The following is a 17889-nucleotide window of genomic DNA, read 5'->3' as shown; positions in this document are numbered from 1 at the left end:
CCTCTCATGGTACACTAGCCCCCCCCCCTCTACATTGAGGGGGGGCTAGTGTACCTCTCATGGTACACTAGCCCCCCCTCAATGTAGAGGTAGAGGTGAGGGGTCAAAGAGGGTGGGGGCGATCCCGATCCCCCTATAAATGCTATTTTATTTATATAATTAGGGCTATTGTAAACAAATATTTTAGTAATAACGTAATCTATCGATTATTCTTACACTTAATCGGTTAATCATATAAAAAAAATTGACAAAATAAAGTACTGGTAAATCTGGTATAACAGCAGTGTTACTATCTGATATCAATATCAGTCCAATTTTTAATTTTTGAGCTTCCCTAACAGCTACTTTTTGTAGTTTAGAAAACTAACCTGTAATAATAACAACTCGCTTTCTAAGTTAACCTGAAAAAGTTATACAAAAATCTAAAATTAATTTCAGTTCAATAAAAAGAGGCAGGATCACAAATATGCTTATTAAAAATGTCTATGATCCAGCTTTTAGTTTATGTAGCCAGTCAGATGAACTGTCACGTTGCCCCATACATATCAAGCTTTGAGTTTGAGAATATGGGAAATGTCGCCTGAAGTGGTGGTGGTGGTGGTGGTGGTGGTGGGCCATAATTTAACAGTTTGTTTATTTTAAATTAAGGGGGAAAAAACTGTTAAATTATGGAATAATTCTGTTGAAATTCCGTAAAAAACGAGAAAATGTATTGGCAGAAAATTACCAGGACAATTCCTTGTTTTTTAATGGAAAAATTGAAATAAAATATTGTTAAATTATGGGAAACTTCTGACGGAAATTCTGTAAAAAACACTGAAAATATCCTGGCAGAGAATTACCAGGACATTTACTGTATTTTTATATACTTTTTTTTCAGAATTTCCATCAAAATATTTTCCATAATTTAACAGTTTTTATATCAAATTTACCAATATTTTGTTAACTCAAAACTGAAATTCTCTCTCTATTTACTCTGTCTTTTGTGATTTATTCACAAACTTTTTTAAAAAACCTTGGACTTTTCCAAATACTTTTGTCCTCCAAACCTTTGAAGTCTGTATTCTATACCATATGTTAATTATAGTGTAAAATATATTAAAGTTAATGTATTTAATATATTCTTAACATTATTTTGAAACAAAATTTAATTCTAAGTCCACAGGAAATGTAGTTGTAGAACACATAACACTTAGTTTGACCTCATGCAAAGTGATGTAAAAATGAAACCATTCTACAATCAATCTGCAGACCTTATTTTGCAATTTAAGACCATAAATTGACATGCCATCTAGTTTTTATAACTAACCTTTACTATTATATATTAAGAGCTCAACATATTCTTGAGTTTGCTAATGTTTATCTTCTGTACATCACAACTAATTTATTGCATTTTACTATATGAATTTTCAACATCTAAATCAAATGTAAAGCAGTCTTGACTCTAATCTTTGAAGTCAAATAAACAATTTTGTTCAGTTATTATACTATAAGATGGAACATAAAAAAATTGCTTTTGAACATGAAAATCATAGTTGTAAACAGGACCAACATAATTCAAAATAAATTCCGAAAGTCAACGATTATTTTTATGATATAAATATATATAAATATATATATTATTATATATAATAATATATATATTATTATTATTAGGTATAAATATTTTGTTAAAAATCAAATGCTACATAAACCCAGCCGATAACACTTTATTTGAAGGCGGGTGAATAAGACTGACATGACACCGTCATAAACACCTGTCATGAACATGAATAAGTCTTCATGAATATTTATGAATGTTGTCATAAAGCGTCATTCGGTAAATCATGACACTTTTAATACAAAGCTGACATTATTGAAAATGTCTTTGTTTTGACAACTTGACATTAATCTAGACAAAATGATTAGTGATTGATTAATAGTATTCAGCAGGTTGTTTTCTTGTCAGCACAAAGACGGTACTCTTATCTTTCATGATAGTATTATAAAAATAAAGCTGTGGTCAATAAATCCCCACATATGATTTATTTACAATATGTAAATAAGTTACCAGTTCAGACACTGCTAGGATCTCAATAGAGCTTTGGAGCTGACGTCACAGCGTGTGACGTTTACGTCGCTCGCTGAAGTTGGTTTCCATTTCTAGCTTCCAATAGCTAAAGGGCGATTCCACTTAATTTTTCACTACCTTCCACATCAATAATCAACTGTAGTTTAAAATCTACTATACCCAAACACTTCAAACCTGTACCAGATTATTCTGCTCTAATAGCAGAATATTTATAACCATATTTGGGATTTGTGAAACCTTTTTCTGATTTGTGAAAACTCAATAAAGTTCGATTTTCACCATTTTTTGGCATCTCTTTCAAACTAGAACTGCTCTAATTAAAAAAATACAACTCCTAGACACTTCAAACCTGTACCAGATTATTCTGCTCTAATAGTAGAATATTTATAACCATGTTTGGGATTTGTGAAGCCTTTTTCTGATTTGTGAAAACTCAATAAATTTCAATTTTCACCATTTTTTGGCATCTGGATCACACTAGAACTGCTCTAATTAAAAAAATACAACTCCTAGACTCCTCAAACCTGTACCAGATTATTCTCCTCTTCAAGCTGGATATTTAAAACCATGTTTAGTATTTGTGAAACTTTTTTCTGATTTGTGAAACTTTAAAAAAGGGTGATTTCACCACTTTTTTTTTTTATCTTGGTCACACGAGAACTGCTCTATTTCCAAAACTACGACACCTAGACTCCCCAAACTTCAACTGGATTATTCTCAACTAAGAACAGAATATTTAGAACCATGTTTGGGAGTTGTGAAACTTTTATCTGATTTGTGAAAACTCAATGAAGTTCAATTTTCACAATTTTTTGGCATCTGGATCACCATAGATCTGCTCTAATTAAAAAAACGAAAACTCCTAGACTCTTCAAACCTGCACTGGATTTTTCTGCTCTAATAGAAGAATATTTGAAACCATGACTGTGATTTGTGAAACCTTTATCTGATTTGTAAAACTTCAATAATGGTATATTTTCACCATTTTTTGCATCTGGATCACACTAGAACTGCTCCAGTTCCTAAAATACAACTCATAGACTCTTAAAACTTGGACTAGATTATTGTGCTCTAACAGCAGAATATTTAGAACGATGTTTGGGATTTGTGAAACTTCACTTCACTTAACAGACCCCTGCAAAGGTTCTTTCCTTCCAACAGCCAGCATGATCGACAATAACTCGTTGAAGAATTAATGAGTTACAACAACATTTAATTTCCCATTGGTTAAAGTGGTTAAAGTGGTTCATTAAAGTGGTTTTGAATTATAATTGAATTTGAAAAAACCCGCATGGAACATGTATGAATAGTAATCTGATCTTTAGTGAAGTTTCACAAATCACATAAAGGTTTCACAAATCCCAAACCCCGATTAAAATATTCTACTATTGGAGCAGAATAATATAGTCCAGGTTTGAAGACTCTACGTGTTGTAGTTTTAGAGCAGGAGTAGCTCTCATGTGACCAAGATCCAGAAAACGTCTGAAATCAACATTTATTGAAGTTTCACAAATCAGAAAAAGGTTTCACGAATCCCAAACATGGTTTTAAATATTCTGTTATTAATTGATAATAATCTGATTCAGGTTTGAAGTGTCTAGGTGTTGTAGAGTTGGAATTAGAGCCGTTCTCGTGTGATAAAAGATCAATAAAAGGGTGATGTCGCCCTTTTTTGAAGTTTCACAAATCAGAAAAAAGCTTCACAAATCACAAACATGGTTTCAATTATTCTGCTATTAGAGCAGAAAAATCCAGTGCAGGTTTGAAGTGTCTAGGAGTTTTCGTTTTTTAATTAGAGCAGATCTATGGTGATCCAGATGCAAAACAATTGTGAAAATTGACCTTTTTTGACACAAGCTACTTTTTTGGTTACCTTTTAAGCATTTTTTTTTGTATTTTGTTTTGCTGTTTTGTTTGAAAGACATTAACCATAGTCTCTAATATAGGTAAAGGCAAACAACATAAAGATCACTTTAATCTAATTTATGTTTTCAAACTAGTTTCATTAATGATGACAGCAATAATAATAAATTATTAGTAGCAGTAGTGTCAACAAAAAGGGACTATATTGCCATATATTGTAATTTATTTGCTTTGTTTTATTTTTATAACATAATTTATTTTCTTTCTTTGTTTTCCTTAAAGTACCCTAGCTAGCATTGAATGTTCTAACGACGTCCGTTGAACGTTGTCTTGAACATTCGCTGAACGTCCCGCGATTACATTTTCCAGACGTCAAAATGAAACACCATTAGACTTTCCGGGGACTTTAAAAGTACTTTATTTAGTTCACATGTTCTTAAATACAGAGAATTAACATGAGCTAAACTAGTAGCGTAATAGTACAATCAGCAATACTAGCAGTAGCGATAGTAGTAACTTGTTTCTGGGAGTTGTATATTTGCAAATTTGCACAAATATTATTGCTTAAATCAGATTTGTTTTGCAAAACTAATTGCTGTGACATAAAGTCAAATTAGACGTATGTACTTTTCAAAAACCTCATTCCCTAACACCACCACAGAACTATCTGGGCTCTCTCGCTGAACTCCAGGCTCCTTCTCTTTGTCCTGTATGCGTGTCTGAGCCCCGGGTTGCCTATAGAAGGCGAAGATAATATGCAACTCCACCGCTCCCACCGCAACATTTACAGTAGGCTATAGAAATGTGTCAGACATGTGTGGTTTCCTCGTCTTCATGTCAATTAACCGGTGTTGTGTCTGGCTGCCTTCTCGACAAAGCAAAGCGAAGTTTCCCAGGCAGCAGCTGCAGGACTCCTCTCTTCTCTATAGCTCACCTCATTACAAAGTGGCGATATACATGCTACAAGTGATTATGCTCCACGCTGGGTAAGGTTACAACATGTTTGCAGGGCACAACCGGCTGCTCTCGGTCGCTGGGACCTCTTGTTTTTCGGAACATCTGCTCCTGATTTTTCCTCCCTCCCCTCCACCTTTGTGCATCTGGTTGCATTTGCAGAACAAAATACGCACTATCTTTCCATATTCATTATTATTTCCTCAGGCACCGTGTCGGAGCTCTTTGTTGCGTCAGATTTGGACCTAAGCTGGTATGTTCTCTCACGCCTGGTCGATGTGAGACCTCGTTTTATGCCGGCCAAGAAAGACTGGTTGGGAAATGGGCTTAGATGTCGACTGGTGTGTGTGTGTGTGTGTGTGTGTGTGTGTGTGTGTGTGTGTGTGTGTGTGTGTGTGTGTACAGAGACATTCTGCTCCTGTTTCCTGGCCACCCTGTAGATGCTGGTCCTCTTGCTTCCCCTTTCTTTTGCGTCTCTTACCATCACATCTTTGTGAATCTCATTAAACAAGTACTCAGGTAACGTGATATGTGGAACAAGGTAATGTACAGACAAAAGCTGCTGTTGAGATCAAACAAAGCAGATCCAACACGACATGGTGATGTAAGTGGTAAAAGTCAGCCTTTATTAGATAAGAAATCATATAAAGGCCATTGTAGATTAAAATGGAGTAGATTTTTGCCAGAAAAAACTCAGAGATTTTCTAGAAAAAACAAGATAACTTCTGAGTGTGAAAAGAGTTCTATATTTGCTCGAAAAGAATTCAGAAATTTTGAGATCAAGCTCAAAAATTTGCTAGAAAACAAAAGGAATTTTCAATTTTTGAAACTCACAAATTTCCACGTTTATTTATTTTATTTTTATTTATTTATTTTTTTAATATTGGGACTAATCTCAGAAATTTTCTTGGCGGTAATTTACTCGTACTTTTTCTTTTTATCTACGATAGCCCTAATGTGGATTTGTACTTTCAGCATAGCCTAAAATAAAGAACATTTTCCTGTATAATGAAGCAGATGCTGAACATTTTGTTACATGACAACAGTGACGACAACTAACTCTTCACAGAGTCTGTTAAAAAGTCAAGCGAGAAACTTTCAGTCCTCAGATTTTAGCTAACTAGCTAACAAGGCAGCTAGCTAATGCTAACAGTGGAGTATTGTTTTGAGCTAAATGACAGAATAGCTTAATAGTTTGTTTTAGTACAGAGCACAGCAAAGCAGTTGTTGATGTAACTTATGTTTGAATGTTTGTATTCACTCCTGTTTCATCATGGTTCTTCTACATTTTGTCTTCTAGATTACTGCAAATAATCTGGAGCAAATAACTTAAAAAAAAAACCTGTCAGTCACTCAATTTGTAGTCGAGAAAAAGAAACAGAAACTCTGCAGTCTGATCTCCAGGGAGCGGCCCGAGGCCGACCAGGTGATGAGTGAAGATTTCGTGCTTTTGTTACAAATCTTTTCCACTTTTCACCAATAAGGTGATTCATTTTTCATGCTAATTCAGATCTCCATAGGAATGTTTCTCCCTAAAATCCATATCTAAAGTTATTTTGGGGTCCTTTTCTGTTTTCCTTTGTCTCATTTTGTGCTTTCTTTTTTTTCCTTTTAGTTTTTGTTCTGGAAAATCCTGTCCATTTTATCGTTTTACTTCCTCCATTCTCCATTAGAATATTGCATTAATCTTCTAGGCGTTACATTTACAGACTTGTAGAATGCACAAAAACAGTCTATGCATCCTGAGCAAAGGAGAGATGTTGGTAGGAAAGTTCTTCTGGTGGTGACCGACAGTCCACCTGTCATAATACAGCAAAAAAAAAAAAGTCTGATGGAGGGGTGTGGGCTACTGCCTGATGATGAAAGATGGGCTGTCCCCTCTGACATTTCAGGCGTTCAGAGTCAACAGGACGACCACCACCCAGGTGGCTGAGTGGAGGGCCGGCCAAGCAGCGGATGGACAGACAGACACCGACCGAGCAGAATGCGCGCCGATTCCAACAGCTGAAGAAGAGAGCAAACGTCCCGCCGGTGGGGGCAATCAATCACACCCCGAGCTAAAAAACACCAGAGAGTGGAATCCGGCTAAGGGAATAAAAAAAAACAACAAAAAAAAAACAATAAAGCGCGATAACAAGAAATGCAGATATATAACTTGTCGGGAGACCTCACGCATGCTGCTCTCTGACGGGATGAGCCTCAGCAAGCATAATAAACATCCAGGACAAAGTATTTTGTGCAAAGCAATGTTTGGCTCCCAGGGGAGGATCTGGGTCTCATTACGGATACGTGTGACGGTCCATGTGTGAAATGGGGAGCTGGACCCGTTCCTCTTCTTCGCTACAACAGCAAAGTGGATCTGGATGCTCAAGCTATCAGTGAGCTTCGCTGACGTTCAGATGGTTATTAAACGAGCAGTGAGGGAATCAAGTGTCAACATAAACCTCTCAGGGGAACAGCAGAAGGACCAGGATGTCTTTGGGTTCTAAAGCTGGGGAACCACTGGCTCCGATGAAGCAGCTCTTAAAGGGGCAGTAATATGTCAGATTTACTTTTTAGAACGTTACATCATGTTATAAAGTTATTCCCACCTGGAGTGTTGCCTTGATTCTTTCATGGATGTTTGAGAAGTCCTTTAATCTCCCATGGCAACCATTCAGCTTTTCAAAACACCTGGGTGGACCTAGCTCCGCCTTCTTGGACAAAGCTCCTCCTTTCCAGTCTTCCAAGCTTCCAGCTCACAGAACAGTCCTCTCCCTTCCCTCTCCATTTCCCCACTCAACTCCTTCAGACTAGCCAGCAGCATTTAGCAAACATGTCAGTGCAATGCTGGTAAAAATGTTGTTAAAGGGTTAATAATAGAGGAGCCATGTTGGGATGACTTCCTGAAGGCAGAGTTTCAGAAAGAGGTGGAGCTTCTTAAAGAGACAGAGACCCAATTTCAGTGTGTTAAATTGCAAAGTCAAATTTCTTTTAAGTCATACTTGATATATATATAGCATTTCTTATAGCGACCGAAGGTAACAGTTACTTGACTGTGCTATGAAATGACACTATATGTCTGGAAAACACACAATACTGCCCCTTTAAGATGGAGGATCATGGAGAAAACTAAAGAATTAACATTAGCAGAGATTGGACAAAAGAAAAAAATCGACTTCTTTAAAGTTAGCTTGAATAAATATTGATGAACTCTGTCAAAAATAACTCAGATAAACTGAATATTTCAGAGAATGAGAGAAAATCTACTAGCAGTGTTGTGGTAGTTTACTTTTATTAAGTTCAGTTCATTTACTGAATAAACTGCATAGTTCATCACATAAATGTTTTGAACAAAGTTGAAAGTGAAAACATTAAGTTTTTAACCCTTTAATTGCAGCTTTCTAATTATCTCCTGTTTATTAGAAACTTTAACTTTCACACAAACTTTATTCAAATTTTTCTGAAGTCCCAAGAAAACAGTTTTCATTTGCACATTTACAGTTAAACCAAAAATTATTCATAGCCCTGTTAGATTTAGATGTAGAATGATTTTCATTTAACCAATTTTTTTTTCATCTTACAGGAAAAGATTTTTCTCAACACATAATACAACATTCTAAAGAAAGTAATTATTTTTGAAAGAAAAATACATTTTGCCAAAAACTTGCATATAAAAAAGCTTTTTGCATCTAGTATTTTAATGTTTTATCAATACTTTGCTTCGCAATAATTTCACAGAAATTTGGGTATTTCAGAACAACTCTGTATGAATTTATCAAATAAAATTACAATATATGGTTTAGATGATAAAAATACTGGCCATTAAATGGACATCAGTATATCTACTTAGCCCAGAAAACATAAAAATTTAACTTTTTGTTTAGCACAGTCCAAATTGGGCAGAAACAAAAAGATTTTTACAAATTTCCCACAAGAGACACTTTCATTATTCTCCTCCTTTTCTGGCTCCTTTTCTGTGTTGACCAGTTCTACCTGTACATGCAAACTTTACTTGTATATCATCATACACACTCTTGTGTGTGTGTGCGTGTGTGTGTGTGTGTGTGTGTGTGTGCGTGTGTGTGTGTGTGTGTGTGTTAGCAGTGGGCGTTTGGGGGTCCCACGGGGAGCTGTGCGGTTTCAGCACCTTGTCTCCTCTCCTGTTGTTGCGTTGACAGGACGGCGGTGAAGGGGCAGACGGGGTGAAGCACAGAATTACAGCCAATCAGACGGTTGCCTCGTCAACCTCGCAGCGCTATTTTTAATAACCCCACTGTTTTTTTATTTAACATACTTTTTCAATAATGCAATGGTTTTCTACTTTTACATTTTCCAATTTGCTTCAAAGATGTAAGGATATAATTGGGAACAAATTATGCAAACAACAAGGCCTAATTATTAATTCTTGGCTTCGGTGAGTTTCTACCTAATGGCAATAAGCTCAGATATCTGTAAGTTTTCACATTTTCTCTGCTGCTCACTGTCTGGTTTTCATTTGCATTAACATCCTTTGTCATCTGCTATTTGTTTGCACGTGGTTCCACTTCAGTCCAGTTGTTGGATTTGGGTTTGTGGCCAATTTAAAGGCAGAATGAGGGGGCCAGCCCATGGCATCATTCATGCTAGAATCACCCCTGGCAGAGACCTTAGACACCCAGACAGAAACAATGCACCTATACTTCACTTAGTCATCTGTTAACATGAAGACATTTTATTCTTGAAAAGCTCTATCTAGTAGATGTGCATGATACGGCATATTTGGAAATCGATACATTACTGAGTAAAAACAGGGCTGGTATCGCCGATTCCAATACTGATGCTGTTACCAATACCGACACTTTTTATTATTTAAGTTTGACAAACATTTTACATTTAGTTTTTTTATTTGTGGAACTGAAACAAAAGTATCGATCTTGTCGCTCTAGCATCGATCCAATACCGGCTTGATATCAATATTATTGATGAATCGATTCGCATACACTTGTTAAAACTAGGCTGAGTCATATCGTTTAGTAGAGATTATTGAGATTTCTGTATGGTTCTCATGAAAAACAGGAACGCTTGCAGCCGAATCAGTGTGAGGCGGCAAGCGTATTATATGTGTTTATTGTCTGTTTCCAAAGTAGAGAGGGAACGGAGGGATGAGCGAATGCCAGGGTAGGACGTAACCAGAGCCAGATTCTACAATCCATCAGGGCCCGGTCGATCGGCGAATGTCTGACATTAGACCGAAACTCTCTGTCGATTCCACCGCAGCAGAGAGCCGCTCATTAGTCAGCCTGACAGCGTTCGTTTCTTCCCTGTGAAGTGGAAGACAAAAGTGGTTTCTTTGGATTCAAACCCAGCTCTCTTCCTCCCTCCCCCAATCTGCCTACTGAAGAAATTAGAAGGCGAACACAGACAAACTCCGTTTAGATGACGGGTTTTAACTCGTTCTAACTTCTTGAGACGACCTCGATCCCACAGCCAAATGCAGTTTCGGTCTTCTTTTCCGTCATTTAATCATAATGAGTAATACATGTCGTTTTTTTTACATTGTTTTTTTTTCATGGGGCAGCCACTTTCATTGCGTCACGCAGAGAAGAAGAAGAAGAAAAATTACCCAGAGACATGAGGCCGTGCTCTCCTGGCATCGATTAAAGGCGAAATATCGCCATATTTGTTTCCTGTATTCTCTAGAATGATCTTCCTCGCTCAGTAAAAATACTCTGTATCTCTGCTGGAGACCCGTTCAACCCAGCGTTGTGAAACAGTCGACATCTTGGATTAAAAAGTGAAGTAACGAGCCAAAGCTGTGGTGGATAAACTTCTAGCTAACGGCTGACAGAGATGTCATGAAGCTTATGAAACTGCTTTCTTTTACAGTTATTTTTATTCTTTACAAAAAGTCTGATCGTGTTTCATCAACAATTCCTGGAACACTCTTCGCATATGTTTTCCCCACAATAATTAGCTGAACCTTTAACTATTTAAAAAAAAAAATTTCTTTATCTGTGTCCAAACCAAATGAAGGAGGAAGTTTTGTTTAATTTATAGGTTCATCTAATTTATTTGACTAGCACAGTGCACATTAGTCAACACAACACAATGTCTAAATTTCACCCTTTACTTAAGACAAGTAAGCAGAAGAACCAAAACACCTGACGGATCAGAACCTCAGATATCGGTATCAGTATCGGTATCGGAAGTGGAAAAAGTGGGTCAGTGTGTAGGGAAACCTGTGTGAAAGGTGCTGCACATGCAAATCCTTACCCTGGAGCAAAACCAGAGAAGAAAAATCTATAATTTTCATGATTAACGGCCAGAAAGGAACTCCAGATCTACTGATTTAACCTTTTTATGTTTCCTGTGTGCGTTTCCAAAACGACCTGCGTCCACTTGAACGCGATGACTGATTGAGAGTTAGCGCACTAAATAAACTGTGTCCCAACACGCTCAGATATTAAGTTATCCAACATGTGCGCGTAAATACGTGTGAACTGGTCGCCGCTCAAGTGTGTATGTGTTCCCAGCTGGCACCAAGACAAGCTGCGACGTTATAACACCTAATTTACTCTCATTTAAATGCTGCAAGGTGTGAAACTGAGGTCAGTGGTATTTCCTTCACACACCTGAATCTGAAACACGCTGTGTGCAGTTTTAGTCATTTACTCACACAAACTGACAGACCAAAAGTCCAGTTTGTTAACATTACTCCTATAAATATGTTTATGTGATTTTAAATTGCCTGTTTAAAATATACTGTTATTAAATTAAACTAAAAAAAAAAAGATTTTTACCATTTCCATGACATTCAACACCACTCAGGTTTACACACAGATCTTTTTTTATCTTTTATTCTACTGTGTCATTTTTTTTATGTTCTATTAATTCATTATACTTCCTAAATTTGACCGGACCATCCCCCAAACATTAGGAACCTGTATTATTTTTCTATTAATAAGGCACATGTGCAAAGTTCTTCATTTGTGTTGGATCCACATTGATTTACAGATATCCTTTAAACAAAAATGTTTTGTTGAATTCATTAAAATGTCTCCAATTTAGCTTTTCCCTTTTATGTCTTACACTGTTTTAAAAAATACACATAAAATGAAATAATATGGTCTCATGAAGCTTATGACGGGAGAAACTGCTTTCTCCCATCTGTTTTAAACAAACAGATCTCACCCACAAAACAAAAGGTTTACATTATTTAAGAAAGCAAACTTTCAAAATCTCATCTTGTCCTGTAAGCTAAACGTTCCGGCAACATCCGGCTGTTGTGACACCTTTGATGGGAAAAAAGTATCTTTATTGCAGTTCTGGGAAATAAACCAATTTTGACATGGACAAAAAAAGAAAACAGCTCGTCTTTATTGAAATACGAGGGGTTTCATTAAGAACATGTTTGTCAAATTGAAATGCAACTACTACTAGTGAATAGTAAGTACATCATTTTTCACAATGTCATATTAGTGGCAATTTTCAGTTTCAGTTTCAATTGTTGTTTGGTGTAATGTTTTACAAACTGTTAGAATAGATATTATTTATGGGCAGTTCTTGCACAAACACCACGCTGGGCGTTCAACTTTTAAATTAAAAACTGCCACTTGCTGTAACTAGCAGATATTATGCTAGAAAATACATGAACAAATAAAAAATAAGGATCGAAAACCTGCAGTTTACTGAAGCATATCCTGTTTTGGACACGTCCTGGTGAAATAGCAGCGTTTGCGCTTTTACGGAGACCAATTTAAAAAAAAAGAATAAAAACAGAGATATATCTGCACGGTGCCACGTTAGTAAATGTTACAGTGAATTTACTCCAACTGATGCACGAAAATTACCCCCACTGATTGGCGGGTATAAATTCAACGTCAATCAATCAAAAAAAAATAATTTTCTGCCGAAAAACCACAAGAAAAAAATAAATAAATAAAATCACCGTGTGCGCGTCTGTAGAGAAGAGAGACGGCCACGGCACATATGCATGCATATACGCTTTAATGCATATGTATGGGTGTGTTCACATGTGTAATAGATGTGTAATATCTGTTACCAGGCCTCATCACTGCTGTCAGCACGTCGGACCTCGAGCGCGTGTGATGGATTGTTTTACATGCAGCTGGAGCCTCCTGCTGTCTGAACCGCTCGCTGGCAAACAGGAACGCTGCCGGGATTCAGGAGGAATTATGAGTCATGATGGATCTGTCAGTCTGCTGGAGTGTGTGTGTGTGTGTGTGTGTGTGTGTGTGTGTGTGTGTGTGTGTGTGTGTGTGTGTGTGTGTGTGTGTGTGTGTGTGTGTGTGTGTGTGGCATCTTATCGGGGGTCCATCGGAGTTCCCATGCTGTTGTTTTTATGGAAGGTGAGGCGTTTTGGTGAACAGACTTCACAAACAAAGCGGTCAAATTTCAGAGGTTTAAACCAGCGAAGTAAGTAAAGGGTATAAAATACACGTTGATTACATGAATAAACCGGATTATTTACATTTAATTTGTCAGTGACAATTGTACAAAAAGCTGCGGTATATAACTTACATTTTTAAAAAAATGTTTTTTGCATATTAGTTAAAACTGTCACCGTATCGTGACGATATGTTATGAGGCAGATAATCTGTGAAAAGATCGATCTGCTCCACCTCCTCCCTGTGCTGCTATTGGTGTGTGAACAAATGTGCCAAAAACAACCAATCAGAGCCAGGAGGCGGGTCAATCAACTCTGTGTACTTACCGCTAAATGTGCTAATCGTATTCATGTGGAGAACTGACTTAAAATTTCAGGAAATCCAGTTTATCAGCCATGCTAACTATCTTGAGCACAGCTATGCTAGCTGTACTAAGGCCCGCCTCCTCCTGGCTCTGATTGGTTGTTTCTTGTTAACACTGGGAGAAGGCAAAGGAGCTAAAAAAAATTTCAGATTATTTGTCTCATAGGACATCGTGACAGTTCCAACATATAGGTAACAAAAAAAAGCCTTATAAAAGTCATGTAGTGCAGCTTTAAATGACGGCATTCAGCTAGGTGAACTTCACATTAAAGCTCCTTTTTAAACTGAAAACTTCGACTTAAACTCATGTTTTGCATAATCCCTGCCAAAAACAAATATTTTACTAAAAGATCTGTTGCTAGGCCAAAAAAAAAAAATCTTATGGAGGGGATATTTTTACCTTCAGATGCTTTTCAGCTGTAAGTTAAAATTTATTCCTGGAGCCGATTCTGTCATTTGTCACTTTTCAACTACAAACCCTAACTCAGAGCTGACTTCATGCTAATACTTTCTCTCCATGTTTAGTCCCAAATATTCTTAACCTATACTTACAGTAATGATAGTGAAGCTTCCGACTCAAGTTTGAGTTCAAAAAGTGAAGATTTATTTATGGCGGTTTATACAGTGAGGATGAGGAAGTGCAGAGACGATTGTCTGAATGCCTTTGGAGGTCTAACAAACCCGCACTCACTGGAAGGCTTTAAAAGCTCCTGCATGTGATTCACCACACTGGCAAATCATTTATTGCTATGAATACAAATATTCTGGCAGCATTCGGGTTGTAATTTCTGGCCCAGTCCTGATCACCACATTGGTATTTACTTTTTTATTTTACTTTTTTTTTCTTTTTTTTTTAACAAAACTTACCACAATATTTGAATTCCTGGAGTCAAACGGTGTAAGCCTCACTTCTCTCCACATAGTCTACATTACAGTTGTGAGTGTAAAACTTCACTACGTCATCTGTCAAAACAGCATTAAAGATACCACTCAAACGGACATCTTTAATTTATGAGAGAAGGATTTCTGTGGCGATCAAAAAGAGAAATACCTTTTTATTATTTTTAAGAGTTGAATGAGCCACATCAGTCTTAATTTCATTCTCATTTTGTTGAGTGGGACAATACAGGAATGAAGACTCATTCATAAGGAGATGCAGTTGATGTGTTTTCTTTTAAGCTTCATTCAGGGGCAGCATTACGTAAAACTTTTTAGCGCCTTACATCATGTTGTAATGTTATTTGCTCATCAGAAACATACGTATGTTTGAGAAATCCTTCAATCTCCATGGAAACCATTGTGCAAAACGCCTGGGTGGACCTGCAGGTCCATGTTGTGACTTTCTGAAGGCGGAGTTTCAGAGAGAGCAGCAGCTTCTTAAAGAGACAGACGTCCAATCTCAAGGCGTTAAAATTACAAAGTAAATTTTTTTAAGTTTAAAATATATTTGATACATTCTTATAACAAGTGAAGGTAATATAGTTACTTGATTATGCTATAAAATGACATTACGTGCCTGCTAAACACATAATTAAAAAAAACCCAACAGTTTACATATTTTAATTTAAGAAACCTTTAAGACTCAGTCTCGTTTAAACGCACGCTTTCTTTAATTCAGTCAGCATTTTCAGCCACTTTCACAGTACGCCCCAGCATCAAACATGTCCGCAGGGATGCATAAAAACAGTCAGATGTGAAATGTAAATTACAGTAAATGAAGCATTAAAAGCAGAAGTGATGATCCCGAATGTAAATAGAGGGCCTGCATCCTGCTAACGCGTTCTTCCGCTGCCTGCCTCCGGCCGCAGCGTTCTCCGTCTGAGTTTATTCAGCTGCCTCCAGCGTTGAGGGATTCACACCCGCAGCGATCCGGGGGCAGACTGACAAGCCTCTGCTTATTGTCTGAAATGGCAGCTCTCCCACCCACTCACATAAATCAGAAGTGTGTTTCCAGATCTAACACACACACACACACACACCAAAACGTTACAGTCACATCATCTATTTTCCTAAATCATACCACTGAGCTGTCATGAAAAGCAATGATTAATTCCTTCCAAGGAGTCGCAGTATTAGTTATATGCGGTAAGTGTTCAAAATTTCTTTTTAATTAAAAGAGGGGAGCAGGAAAAAAATGGGCAACCACTTGTCTGTAATATTTAAATGTTTTTGTACTTTTTTGCAAGCCCCTGTTGCCTTGGATGACAAGAAGATGAGGAGTGAAAGACATATTGCAGTGAAATGCAAACACACACACACAGTCGGGAGTATAATTTATTTTTGCGTTTTTCCAAGCCGAAAGCTGGAGAGGAAGAAACACGAGTTGTCAGGATCTGGGTTTAAACGTCAGCCGGATTCTGGGTCCACCTGAGATGAACGTTTCCTCCTCGGCTGAGATGTCAGCTGCCGTACTGTGACTTCATTTATCAGAAAACGGCAAACACACGTTCCTCTGTGAACCTGTCAACAGCAAACACAGAGGGACGGCTCCGAGATTAGAAAAAGTTTCTTATTATTGTTAGTGTTAGCACGGCCAGGAGCTAAATCATCCTCAGATTTTATTTTAATTTCTACTTGGGGATCACTAATGATAACCTGAAAGTGTTTAGTAATAAATAAAAACTTTTAAGAATATACAAATAAAACCTTAACAATAAAATTATCTTGTAAGTTATGAACGATGACATCGACTTTCTGCACTGTTTTAGCATTGTATTTCAGCTAGCTAGCTAGTTTTAGCAATGGCAGAGGACGAAGTGAACGGAGACGTTCAGTCTGTGCTGGTCACACTTATAAACATTATTAACATTAGCTAACATTAACAGCCATCTTGGTCTAGACTTTCTGGACGAAGTGAAGCGTACAGCAAAGAACTGGTTTTTACCAGGCTAGTGCAGCAGGCAGCTAACTGCTAGGTTACAGCCAACCATGCGTTTTGGGGTCAAAGCCAAAGCTTGAGGAGGTGGAAATACAAATAAATATTGGCAGAAATGTAGGTGTAGTTATCTAAGTCAGTTTGGAAGCCAACTATGACATCTATAATATTACTACAGCTTCACACCAGTTATTTCTAATAAACAAGCAGGAGATGCTTCTAGATGAGCTCTGCTTCTCATGACATCTTCCCAATCTGTTCATGTCTTTAGATTATTGCCCATCAGTTTTCCACCGCGGATCAGGTCGTGTGTTTTTCATCTCTGTTGCGAATGGCACCGGAGAGAAAAGATCGGGTGGGACGTTTCAAACATTTCCATCCATCTTTTAGCAGAAAAACAGGCTAGCAAAAAACAATCAAGGGTCAGGAACGAGGCAAGCCGTCTGTAAGCGCATGAAGCGAACTGCGGGGGTAATCGCTTCCAAAAGATCCCACGGGTGAATGAAAGGGAAAGAGCTGGGCTAATGAAAACGATGCCCCCGTGATCACCATCTCGGCTCCAGGGTTGTATATCATACGGGAAACCCAGATGAGGATGAGGAGATGTGGGAGGTTGGCCGTCTCCAGAGCGTGTTGGAGCGACGCCACATCTGGTCAACAGTAGCGTTCGCTTCCTCCACAGAAAAAGAAAAGTCACACAAAGCAGAGCGATCCCGTGCTAACCGAGGCTCACAAACACCACAAAGATGGTGGATTCGGGTGATTGAATCAGATTTTTATTTTTAATTTCAAGTCACCGTGGAAAACTGAACACAGCCCATGTGGAGAACATTTGGTAAAAAAAAAAAAAGTGCCTTTTAATCTTTCTAATTCACAGTGCTAACCAGGTGAATTTCTTATGGTGAGATCAACACAATGTTTGCAACTTTCACAGATATTAAAAAGACTAAGTTCAAACTAACAGACTGGTTCCTGCCGGTTTTTGTTTGGCAATCACACACACAACTTCACTTTCTGATTGGAAACCAATTACAGGACGCACTGCAAAAACAGAATGGAGCTTCAACTTAAAATTTTTTTAGCTAATTTGTAATGTAATCAAATTAAGTTTGGATAACTTAATTTATGACAACTTAATAAACTTTAGATAGTTATTTGTATGAGCTTAATTTGACTACTTGTAACAAATTAGATCGTTTTATTCACCAGATGAACCGGTTTCTTTTTTCATCAAGTAGTGAAAATGAACTGAACGTGTGAAACTCTAACAGACCAGTAGGTGGTGCTAGTAGCAGATGTTCAGGCCAATTACATTTATTCTTTTACTTTCTTTTATTGTAAAATATAACAATGCATAAAACATGATCAATAAACAGTTCGTCCTCAGTAAGGCT

This window comes from Poecilia mexicana, unplaced genomic scaffold, assembly GCF_051168715.1.
Source record: "Poecilia mexicana isolate PSO_F unplaced genomic scaffold, ASM5116871v1 scaffold_2, whole genome shotgun sequence".
NCBI classification, from domain to species: domain Eukaryota; kingdom Metazoa; phylum Chordata; class Actinopteri; order Cyprinodontiformes; family Poeciliidae; genus Poecilia; species Poecilia mexicana.
This window is presented reverse-complemented; position numbering follows the sequence as displayed.